The sequence below is a fragment of the Pinus tabuliformis genome, chromosome 5_1, assembly GCF_031772625.1.
Source record: "Pinus tabuliformis cultivar Carrire ecotype Pingquan chromosome 5_1, CPIR1, whole genome shotgun sequence".
NCBI lineage: Eukaryota > Viridiplantae > Streptophyta > Pinopsida > Pinales > Pinaceae > Pinus > Pinus tabuliformis.
The window spans coordinates 94,698,235-94,710,402 of NC_142305.1; the positions used below are offsets into that span (position 1 = coordinate 94,698,235).

The 12,168-nt window shown below is 40.1% G+C and overlaps 1 protein-coding gene across 2 annotated transcripts in view; it reads right to left on the reverse strand.

Moving 5' to 3' along the window:
- The window catches only part of LOC149163612 (uncharacterized), a 79,080-nt gene that overhangs the window by 39,415 nt on the left and 27,497 nt on the right, over positions 1 to 12,168 (reverse strand). The gene's annotated exons all lie outside the window — the stretch shown is intronic.

Sequence of the window (12,168 nt, forward strand, 5' to 3'; positions counted from 1 at the left end):
TCACCCGATCCCATTCAACCTTCGACACATAGCAACGAGGGTGAATAGGGTAACCGCTTTATCGGGCGGTTAATTCCCATGTTAATTGTCCGCCCAAAATAGATGTGGACCGTTGGATCCACTATGCACAGATTGACGGTGGAGAATTGGCGCGTCAGTTTAAATGTTCAGAGTGAATGTTGACCGTTGGATTGGAAAAGGGAATGAACGGTGGAGATCAGCCGATCAGGGATCGATGATCGAAGCGCGCAATAGGAAGGCGATGGACCGAGAGTGGACCCGCCGATATTTATAGAAGCACGCTTATAAATCTTGAGATCCGGTTATATGTTCGGAGCGAGGTTTTCCCTTTACCCCAATGTATTTCGATACAAAGTGTTGCCCGGGGTTTTTATAACTAGAGCGCATATTAACACTCCCGATAGTGTTGTGGAGTCCCGATAGTTTAAGTGGACCTAGTTATTAAAGAAACAACCGATAATGTGTTGTGGTCCGTCTTTAAAGACTAAAGCCTAAAATAACGCTTTCGATATGAATATGAAGGCATGAAACTTAAAGGCTAATAAAGGTGAATGAGTCCCGATAGGGAGCTTAGGGTATGGTAGCCATATGGTTGCATCAGAGCATCATTCTAATTGGAGTTGGTAAACTAGGGTGTCGGACCATGCTTTCAATAGTTGGAGCCTCCTGATAAACTTGAATGCTTTTCTAGAGTACTAGGAAGTTGGAGCTTCCATTTAAATTGGAGCTGAAGTATTTTTGTACTCATAAATAGTGAGGAAAAAGTCCCGAAAAAATCGGGATTTATTCCTCAAAATCCGATTTTTTCAACTAAACGATTATATCGTCCGATTTTTTGGCGACTTTTTCAAAAACGAAAAAATCGCGATATAATCGAATTAATCCCGATTTTTTCGGGAGTCGATTGAAAAAATCGCCATGGTTTATTAACGCGTGGATAAAAGTTATAAAACCCGGAAATCGTTCATTAAACATTTCGGTTCATTTTCATTTCTCACTGTCTGTTTTGGTTGTTCCGCCGCCGCGCTGTGGACTCGTGGAGAATCAAGGGTTTCAGGTTGCATTTGCCGCAAGCCTCAAGGTATGCTATTGCTCACTGCTCAGACTTGAGTGACCAGTCTTCAAAGTTCAGGTTTAGAAATCCGGATTCCGTTGGCTGTTAAAACTTAAAGTTACGTATTATGTAAATACTAAACAGTAATATCAAGCCTTTAAGCAAGTTGTGAACCAGTTGTATAAGGACGCTATGCGCATTACATATACATTTAATATTACATAATAACATATGGCTAGCCGAACGATCGGAGCAGGACTTTTCAATGGACCACGGCACCTGCGTTTCTCTCTTACGGGCCCGTGCCAATACCAGAACTCTGGCAGATGGCAAGAAATCGCATACCCGAATACTCATAACTGGAATGAAGCAGACACTCATTTTAGGCACGAAGCTCGTAAATTTGTATGCCATATGGGGTTCTTTCAGGGATGCCGAGATTGCGTACCAGAGGATACCGAAGCTGAATGTTTATGCCTGCAATGCCCTGATCAGAGGATATGTTAAGCACGGATATTGTGGCGAGGCCCTGGAGCTTTATGATCAGATGCAACAGGAAGGCGTGGCTCCAGACATTTTCACATTTCCCTTCGTTCTGAAAGCGTGCACGGAGCTCTCCGCTCTGCAGCAAGGGATTGAAGTGCACGATTGTATTGCCAGATCAGGGTTCGAGTCCAATGTTGTTGTGGCAAATGGCCTGTTAGACATGAATGGTAAATGTGGCCTTATCGAGGATGCACGCCAAGTGTTTGAAAAAATGCCTGAAAAAGATGTTGCCTCATGGACAGCGTTAATTACAGGGTATATTCAGAGCGGGCAGATTGATGAGGCCTGGAAGCTTTTTTATGGAATACAGAAGGAATGTGTCGAACCCAATTCGGTGACCGTGGCAACCGTTATTTCAGCGTGCGCAGTCCAAGGGGCTCTGCAACAGGGTAAGGAGATTCATGACTTTTTGCTTAAAAGGGGGTTTGAATGTGATATATTTGTAGGGAGTGCTTTGGTAGACATGTATGCAAAAGGACCTCCCAGACGGCCAGATCCAACAAAGCAAGGGTTCAACAAGATCCATCCACTTCGCATGGACGCTGATCTGGTACAGCGAGGGCTCCACAAGACCAATCTACCCAGCACGGAAGCAGATCTGATTCAGATTTTTATCAAAGTGGTTGAGGGCAAACACTTTTGTATGCGGCTCAGTAAGGCAATGAGCATCCATGCATTAAAAAAGGAAATCCAGGATCGCCTTGGAACCCCTGCACGCTTTCAAAATCTCATTTACTCAGGGTACAGTATGCAGGACAACAAAACCCTCCAGCACTATGGCATAGCAAAAGATTCAACCATTATCCTAACTCTCCGACTGCGTGGAGGAAGCACTGGAACCAGCTCTAAAAATACAGGTTCCTTTCGGGATGCAGTAAAAGGGAAGGAGAAAATGAAAAATAAAGCAGCTCCGCCATCAGAGTTACCAGGACCCTACATTGTTGATCAAAAGTCAGAATCACCATCTCTACAAGTATCTATGCCAGAGGTAACTAGTTTACACACCGATTTAACTAAGAACGCAGTTATTTGTAGATTTAACGGTTTCTGGCCAAAATCAGATGCCCTGCACCAATGGATCTTTTCAACATGGACATCTAACTGTGAAATTTACCTATGCCCCAAAGGGTTTTTCATAGTTAGATTTAACACAGAACAAGACAGAGACAGCATTATCAATCAGGGGCCTTGGTTTTGGGGCAGTGCTGGCCTCTTTATCACCCCCTGGTTTTCTGATTTCGACGCCAATACAATGATAGTCTCAACAATGCTTGTTTGGGTAAGGCTACATGGGCTCCCACTACATTTTTGGCATCACAAAGTATTAATGGCCATTGGAAATTCCCTTGGGAAATTCCTAAAAATGGATGAAGACAGAGCTATCGGGGGAATATTTACATTTGCCAGAATATGTGTAGAAGTGGACTTGAGTCAGGGACTACCTGACCACATCACACTGAACTTCAATAATACCCAATGGATACAGCTGCTTGACTATGAGAACACAGTGTTTCGGTGCAGAAGCTGCATGCAAACAGGGCACCTTCAATATGATTGCCCATTTGCACGAAAGGACCTCAGGAGAACCAAGAAACAACAAAAAAAGCCCAAAGGCTGGTAGCACATCGACCCATTGGAAGAAGAAGACATCAATGTGGAACATCCAGAGAACCAGACTCCCAAATGAGCCAGAAACAACCTCAGGAAGTTAATACCCCAGCTACTCATTTGGGGTCGCACATTCCAGATCTGCATCAAGAGTTACAAATGGAATTAAGTGGCATCAAACGAACTCATGGCTCAGAAGGCTCGGAATCTGACAAAGAACTTCAATTGATCCCAATGGAAAACCAGCTAGCTAATATTACACCCACACCTGACTCTGGAGGATGGCGGCGGGTGGAGAAGAAGAAGGGAAGGAAAGTTTAGGCTTGCTGGAACTCTTTTTTTCTGTTATTCTATTTTTGTTGTTTCCTGTCATTACAGGAACAGTCATCTGCTATTTTGTGTTATTTCTCTGTTTTGCTGCCTGACATTACAGGAACAGCCATCTGCATATGCCTATGGCATCTACAAAATGTAATTTTATCAATATGAATAAAATTACGACTTTTTTCTTACGGGAAAAAAAAAACATATGGCTAGCCGCTATGCGCATTGAGGGCAGCGGACGCCGGAAAGCCATTAACCAGTTACCAAATTCCAAATTTGTTATAAACTTATATGACTGTGACATATGTATTGTCAGTTTCAAGTTTCAAACTTTCAAGAATCGTGGAAGATTGAATCATAATAATGATGTGAAATCTGAACAATTTTTATTATACCATATGTTCTGTAACTTAATATAAGATATGGCAGCCAATCTTAGGTTATCGTATGGAATATGAGTACAGGGAACCAACTGTAAATTAACAGTAGGGCAATGTTTCTCTCACCAGCAAGTGGATACCGATACATACTTCCAATAATGCCTTTTACAGCAAATATTGTGACCTTTAAAACGTATTCATTGAGATAATAATAATATCAGTGAATTGGTAATTATCATAAAAATAATCATTGCACTCACATATACTGTTATAAATAATAAATATTATTTATTTTTATATATTTCCAAGCCCAGTCATATGACTCATATCCTATTCAAAATCTTCTAAAAAGCTACCGTATCCATGTCTGTCCCTGTATCTGTAATAAAAAGTTAAAAACAGTATAGCTGTTAACATATAAATTTATAATAATAAATATTAAATATATATGGCTTAAGTGTTCACAGTTCGGTGGGTCTAAAAATTTTAAAAATTAAAAATCAAAATTACTGTAAATTTGTAATTTAAATTTTAAATTTACTAATTTGTTTCTAAATTCTGAGTGCAATACAAATTAATAATTATATTTTGCTGATTTGAATTTGTTTCAATTTTTTTGTGCCCAGGTTTAAACTTTAAATTCAAGCTCAAAGTTTAAGACAAACTGCTGAGGATTTTGGATTCTATGTGGGAGTTTGGTGAGCCTGATGCTACACCCGAAACTGGGGGGTCAATAGAATGTATTTGACTTGCAAGTTGTGTGGCAAGCATATGTCAAGAGGCATCAACAGATTAAAATTCCATTTGGGGCAAATTCCAGGGCAAAATGTTGAACTTTGCAAAAAACACAACTCCAGAAATCACCCGACGGGGCATTCAATCATTGATGGATAAAGAGGACGGAAAAGACACCAGGGCAGCAATAACAAAACAACTTGTAGGGGGCTCAAGAGTGGGGGAAATTGAGAGTGGCAGTGCTTCTACAGTAGCATCACCTTCCTCACCCATGGGTACTCATCCTTCTATCTCATCTTTTTTTGTTCCTAGAACAACAACTGGTTCACAACCTGGGATCAGATCATCAATGAAAAAAAAGGAAAAGGCAGAAGCTGACAAGTTGGTCAGTAGGTGTCTTCTATGGAGTGATGTTCCTTTCAACATTGCCAAGACAAACCCATTCTACCAGCCTATGTTTGATGTTGTTGCTGTCGTTGGCCCGGGGTACAAAGCCCCCACCTTTGCAGAATTGAGAGGGCCTCTTCTTCAAGATGAAAAGACTGAGTGCACTGCTAGATTGGCATAGTTTAGGGCATCATGGGAGCACACTAGATGCACAGTCATGTCAGATGGTTGGAATGACCAAAAGGGTAGGACCCTTCTTAACTTCTTGGTTAGTTGTCCCAAGGGGACAATGTTTATGAAATCTGTTGATGCATCTGCCCACATTAAAGATGCACGTTTATTATGTGAGTTGTTGGACCTCTTCATTCAGGAAGTAGGCCCAAGCAATGTTGTCCAAGTCATAACGGACAACGCTGCAAATTATGTTGCAGCTGGCAAGATGCTTATGGAGAGGTATCCTAACTTGTTTTGGACACTTTGTGTTGCTCATTGCATTGACTTGATGTTGGAGGATATAGGTAAAATTCCTACTGTGAGGGATATTGTTGAATCAGCCAAGAGCATAACAAAATTTATTTATAATCATTCATCTGTGCTTAGCTTGATGAGAAAATTCACCAACAACAAAGAGTTGGTGCGGCCTGCCATTACACGATTTGCCACTGCTTTCATATCTCTTCAGTCTCTGTTGAATTCTATGTGGGAGGTGAAGAGCATGTTTCTCTCAGCGGATTGGCGTTCTTTATCTATTAGCCGCAAACCGGAGGGAGAGAGCATATGCAGACTAGTTTCATATGATCAGAGCTTTTGGGCAGGAGTAGAGGAGGTGTATGCCATTTCAGAACCTTTGGTAAAGGTTCTTCGGTTGGTTGATGGAGAGAAGCCCGCAATGGGCTACTTGTATGAGGCCATGGATAGGGCCAAAGAAGACATTCGTGCTTATTATGCAGATAAGGGAGACGAGGGGTTAGAGAAACAACAGGTCATATGGAGAGTGAATGATCAGCGATGGAACAATACCCTCCATCGCCCCATTCATGTTGCAGGTGTCTACCTCAACCCTGCATTTTCTTATGCTTGTGGTTTCAGATTTGATGTCGAGGTGATGGATGGATTCTTCACTTGTGTCGAGAGGATGGTGTCATCTGAGCAAGAACGTGAGGAGATTTCTAAAGGAATGGAGGTCTATAGGATGGGAGGTGGCACATTTGGTTTTAACATGGCTATTAAGAATAGGACGACCAAAATGCCAGGTAAGCTTTAGTTTGTTTCAAACTTCAAGTTTAGAATTTCAATGTTTTTTTTTATGTTTCTCATTTTTCTTTTAACTTGTAGATGCTTGGTGGACAAGCTATGGTGCCAGAGTACCCCATCTCCAAAAGCTTGCCATTCGAGTGCTCAGCCAAACATGCAGTTCCTCTGGGTGTGAGCGCAACTAGAGTGTATTTGACAAAATACACTCCAAAAAGCGCAACAGGTAAAAACTAAAAAGATTTCAAATTAAATTTTTTGAATTCGTTTGGTTACTTTTAATATTTAAATTTTCTAAGTACTAGTTTACAATCTATGACCCTAATACAGATTGGAATCCCAACGCCTCAATGACATGGTCTACGTCTACTACAATCTTCGATTGTGGGTGAGACAGCTTCAGAAACCTACTGCTGTGGAAGCCATCTCATTGGACAATATTGATACCACCGCTGCATGGAGAGTTGAGACTGAGAGGCCAATCTTGGACACGATCCCGGATTGGTTAGGTGTGGATCTATAGGATGTCGCAGTGGCAGAGGAGGGACAGCCAGAGATAGAGGAGGAGGAGGCGGAGCAACATCAGGGTCAGGAGGCAGTAGCAGAGCTAGATGAGGATGCTGAGGAGGAGGTGACACCATCTAGGGTGGGCAACAACAGCGGCAGCGCAGCACAGAGGCCACCTCTTCCATCAGCTTCTAGAGGACGATTGAGTCCATTTCATTTTGTATCCCCAGGGGCAGGGTCTTCTTCCTCTAGAGGAAAAGGCAAAGCCATTCCCTATTCCCGTAAAAGGGGAAGAGGATCTCAGTGACTGATTAGTGATTACTTGATGACTTTTAGATGACTCATGATGTACATTTATTATATTTTTTGTTGATATTTTGACTCTTGAGATAAGACTCAAACAGGACTCAAAATTCAGGAGTTGATTCACTATTTTGATATGTGATGTAGCACTAGACTTCATATACATATTATATATTAGCTTTCTTTACATGTTTATGTGGAAATGCATTTATTTGATGTTGTGGATACTCTAGATGTTAAAAAAAAAAAAAAAAAAAAAGAATAATTTTGTGTTTTTTTAATTTTGCCGACTTTTTCGAAAAACTCCCGACTTTGCCGAGTTTTTCAACTTTTGGACCCTTGCCGAATTAATCCCGACTTCAACTTTTTCCACATTGCTCATAAATATTAGAAAAGTGTTTGATGGTTTTTCTCCCACAAAGGTTTCCACCTAAAAATTTCTTGTGTGATGCTCTTGTGATGTGTTGATGATTAATGCTCTGTTGTTAATGTTCTAAATTTTAATAACTAACTAATTATTAAAAGAAATATTGATTCACCCCTCTCAGTATTTCCAACAAGTGTATCATGTCTACCAAAGTCACAAAGATAAAGATTCATACAAGTCAACTCCTCAATCCTAGAATATAAATCTCGTGGGATAGGCAATAATCCATATAAGGTCATCATCATCCTGTGAACATGAGAGTCCCTCTCATGCACCTCAAATCCTCTAGTATCTACCATGCATGGGTACATATCCAAGTAACACCTCTTCAACCAAGACATTGTCATCAAGAAGGCCTATGTCATCCTCTATGTCATGGGTGCATCTCCAAGTAACACCTCCTCAACCAAGACATCATCCTCAAGAAGGTTAGAATCATACTCTAGGGCATGGGTGCATCTCCAAGTAACACCTCCTCAACCAAGACATCATCGTCAAGAAGGCATATGTCATCCTCTATGACATGCATGGTTGACATGGTAAGTCTAGGGGATAGTGTTAGTCTCAAAAGGAAGTGTGCCAACCCTCCCAAATCATCTCAAGCGATATCCATCTTCATTTGAGATTTGGAACAAGGAAACACCCATCTCAAGCGTCTTGACCCTTGGTTCTCGGTCCTCTGGGCACATCATCAATCAAGCTAACATCTTGGCTTCTTAGCTAAGCATATCAACATATGGAGGTGAAAAAGGGGGGCATACATCCATGTGGGGCTCCTCAAGGCCCAACATTAATCTTTAGAAGGGCACTGTTGGCTCTGCAAGGTCTCAAGTGCTCTCACATCAAGGTTGGACGTCCTCCCTAATGTGCTGGAAAGGTGACAAGCCATCTCTCAAGCGACATCCAATGTATCTATGTGAAACCCCCTAAAACATACCCTCAAGATCTTGTGAGATAAACATCATTAGGGACAAAAACCATTAAAGTATCATAGCAAACCATATTCAATGTTAGGGGCACAAAATACTTCACAGAAACCTTGCCTTCAAAGGTCTTTATAGCTGATGATTTCTATGCAAGTTACACCACTTATGTTAGGGATGATTATGTAGTTAGCCTTACTACGTGCTTCCATCGCCCAAAGGGGGGGGCGTTTCACAAGTAGGCCCATAGTCCATCGATGTGTATGATAAATGTGGTCATGGAATGGGAAAGGCCTTAAAGAAGATGGACATAGCCATGGTCGGTTGAAGCAGATCCAACATCTTGAGTATAATGATGATAAGAGGGAGCAATCATGAAGGAATGAGTTACCCCTTTCCTCAGCCTACTTTTTCCATCCCTTTGGTGCACCTTTTACTTTAATGATTTGTCTTTCTTTCTTGCATAGCTTAGGTGACCTGCCTTGCTTTATGCTTTTCCAATATCCCTTAAGGATGTGGTAGTTTATTGCTTATCAAGGTTGGGACATTCACAAGTCCCTTTATTTAGATAAAGCATGAAATGCTCAGGAACTAGGTCATGGCTAATGATGGGGTAGAGCTCATGCTAGGTTTTTATTTTTCCCATGCACTTATTCAATGTCCTAATGATCTTTTTTCATTTTTCATTTTCTTTCATTTGTGCTTCATACGCTTGTATCTTATTTTCAATGGCATCTACCTCTTAAGGAAACTTTTCGAGCCCTAACACAAAGATGAGGATATAGGGTGCCAGTTCCAATGACCAACAACAATCAACCCAAAGAATGGAAGTGGATATATGAGAGACATTGAAGGTAGTAAGTATGGATTACCTTGGGCACACAATATCAATCAGTGCCTCCTATTAGTGCTCCTCCTAACAGTATAAGAAAAGGACCTCAAGGGAGGTCACACTAGACTAAGGACAAAGGATAATCTCACAAGTGAAGTATGGGAATAAAAGTACAATGAAAAGAGGTCAATTATCTAGCTAGTCCCATGATCCATTTTAGTATGCCACAAACATATAATGAAAGCAAATGATTACAAAAATGGTTAGTGTACGTTCTAATAGATGACATGCGTTACTTCAAGAAGTATGCTAGATGGGAGAGAACATTGGTTGGGGCATAGGTGGAGAGCTCTGAAGTAAAGAAATCTATGGATCATCATAGGGATACTAGTTGGTTGGCTAACCAATGGGGAGAAAAATTTTCTCCTAGGGGTTCCCCACTTTTGGTTGGTAACAAGCCTTAACATGGAAGATCGGAGACCCAAAGTATCCCTCAAAAACAAGACTAAGTGTCAATAATTCAAGCATTGGAAGAAAGTGGAGAGTGAGTTCAAGGGATCCTTAAAGAAATAGTAGAAACATCCTCAAATCTCATAATAGATAAGACATGAGAAGATAAAGTGCTCCTATGTCCCGATCTCTTGTAAATGATACGACTATAAAATCATGTCCTTCAATGGAATTTGATGCTCGGCCTCTCTCCATGGCCTATGAGAAGACATGCAAAATTGAGCTAGAGGGATTCAAAGCACGTCCAACCAATGCATGATTGTATCTCAACTCCAAGAAATGCTCTACATAAAAAGCCATCTTGGGCTTCAACCCTCTTGGTGGGTCAAGCCTAATGACCTAGACATAGTGACCTAGACATACTACACATTTAAGTTACAGTGTTCACCAAATTTGAACCTTAGGTTCGAAATTCAGCAAACCTTAAAAAAAAAAAGCATGTTCATTAAAGATTCGTCGTGACGTTCGCTTGCCAATTTGGGGGATTTTAATAATTAAAAAGGGGTAATCTTAATCAATCTACATGATTGGCCATGTTGTAATTCATCCCCCCATTTACTCCATGATCCCGCTATTTAAAAATCGGAAAGGCAAAAAGATTTTCTTATGTTGATAATTACTTGTGATATCTTTGAGTTCTTATTAACTTTCTTATGTTCTTCTTTTATCTTTGTTTCATCAAGCAATTATCAAAATCAAAACACGAAGATCGAAGACACCAGATGTAGGCACTCTGCTAGGGCTAAAACCCCTATATAGGGGAAAACCTAGTCAAACTCTTCCACTAGCAAATTCAAGTTGAGATAGACCAAGACCCTAGACCCAAAGACCTTCCTCCTCCACCAAGTCAGCCTTCCAATATGATTCAACACACTTCAGTGGTCTCATCTTGTCCAGCAGCTTCAAACCAGCAACAATCCAGGAATTTGAATTCCCAGCTACAGAACTTCGAACCCAGCTACAGAATTTCGGCCCAAACAGAACTACAGTTTCGACCCTCCAACACCTTCAGTTCCTTCACACATGTGAGAGAGAGAGAGAATTTTGACTTCTTGTGCTTGATAGAGACCTCCTTCTCCTTCGCTAGCCCTTTCCTCTTCTTCCCTTGAATTTCGCACTTTTTCTAGCCCCAGAAGTTTCAGATCAAACTTGATGAGTGAGTGCACCAAATGAGGTCGAGTTTCTACCTTTATCTAGGAGTTTTTGCCCCTCAGTTAGGAAAACTTGGTGGAGGAGGCCTAATTGACTTATTTTACATTAAAATATTTTTTTTCTTGACAAATGAAGCCAAAGAAGGGTCTTTTACATTATGACATGGACAAGGATACTTGACATAAACCCCAGATGCCTTCAATGTTGAATGGAGACTTTGACCTAAAAACAATTGATCCAAGCATGAAACCCATGCTTTAATAAGTCAATTTCTTTAATAATAAAATTTAATTTTCTTTCTTTTGACAAATACATTAAAATATAATAATGAAGACCAACACTAGTTACATTCTTCAACACCCGCCACTCACCCCATGGGTCTACCACATAGTCAAAACACTGCACAGTCGAGACTTGTCCCTTGTGGAAAACCTCAGCTGCACAGGTTGAGGTAACAGCACTCCACTGCATAGTGAACAACACTCTGTCAGTTTATATACTCAAATAACAGCATTACACGGTCGACAGGAAAAATTTTGATCACATGGAAAGTGGACAACACCCTGGGTCATAATATTTATATTTGTTTATTGATGTTATTTTTCATTATCATTAGCTAAATAATGAATCCATACAGATAAGGATAGTTTTAGAAGAGGAGGAATGACCTGTTATAGAGTTCACAAAACTCGATAACAAGTCATTCCTCCTCTTCTAAAATTTAAATATAGTTTACAATAATGAAAAAATAACACACAAAATAACTTAAAATTATATATATTGAAAAATAATAATATAGAAATTTAAACTAAAGCTTATATACGAAAAAATAACATACAGCTTCCAACAAAAATTTAAAATTACACACACATGAACCTAATGACAAACCTCATCCAAACCTTATTAAATATTCAAATTTGAATCGAACTTAAATGCTGCCGAATCCTAACAATGTGACATAGCTGCATGTAGATGTCATCTATACTAAATTCTAATCCCATTCATCTACTTATTTGGCAAGTAATGCCTAGGGACACACAAAGAATACCTAAAAGAAGGGATCTAGTCCGCTGAGATGTCAACTAGCCAAGATGTCCCAAAACTTCTAACAAAAACAAGGTGCATTCTAGATCCAATATGTGAGATGTGTAATGTAACATAACTTAATATACTAAAAAATGATAGAAAAGTTTAAGTATGTAGGATAA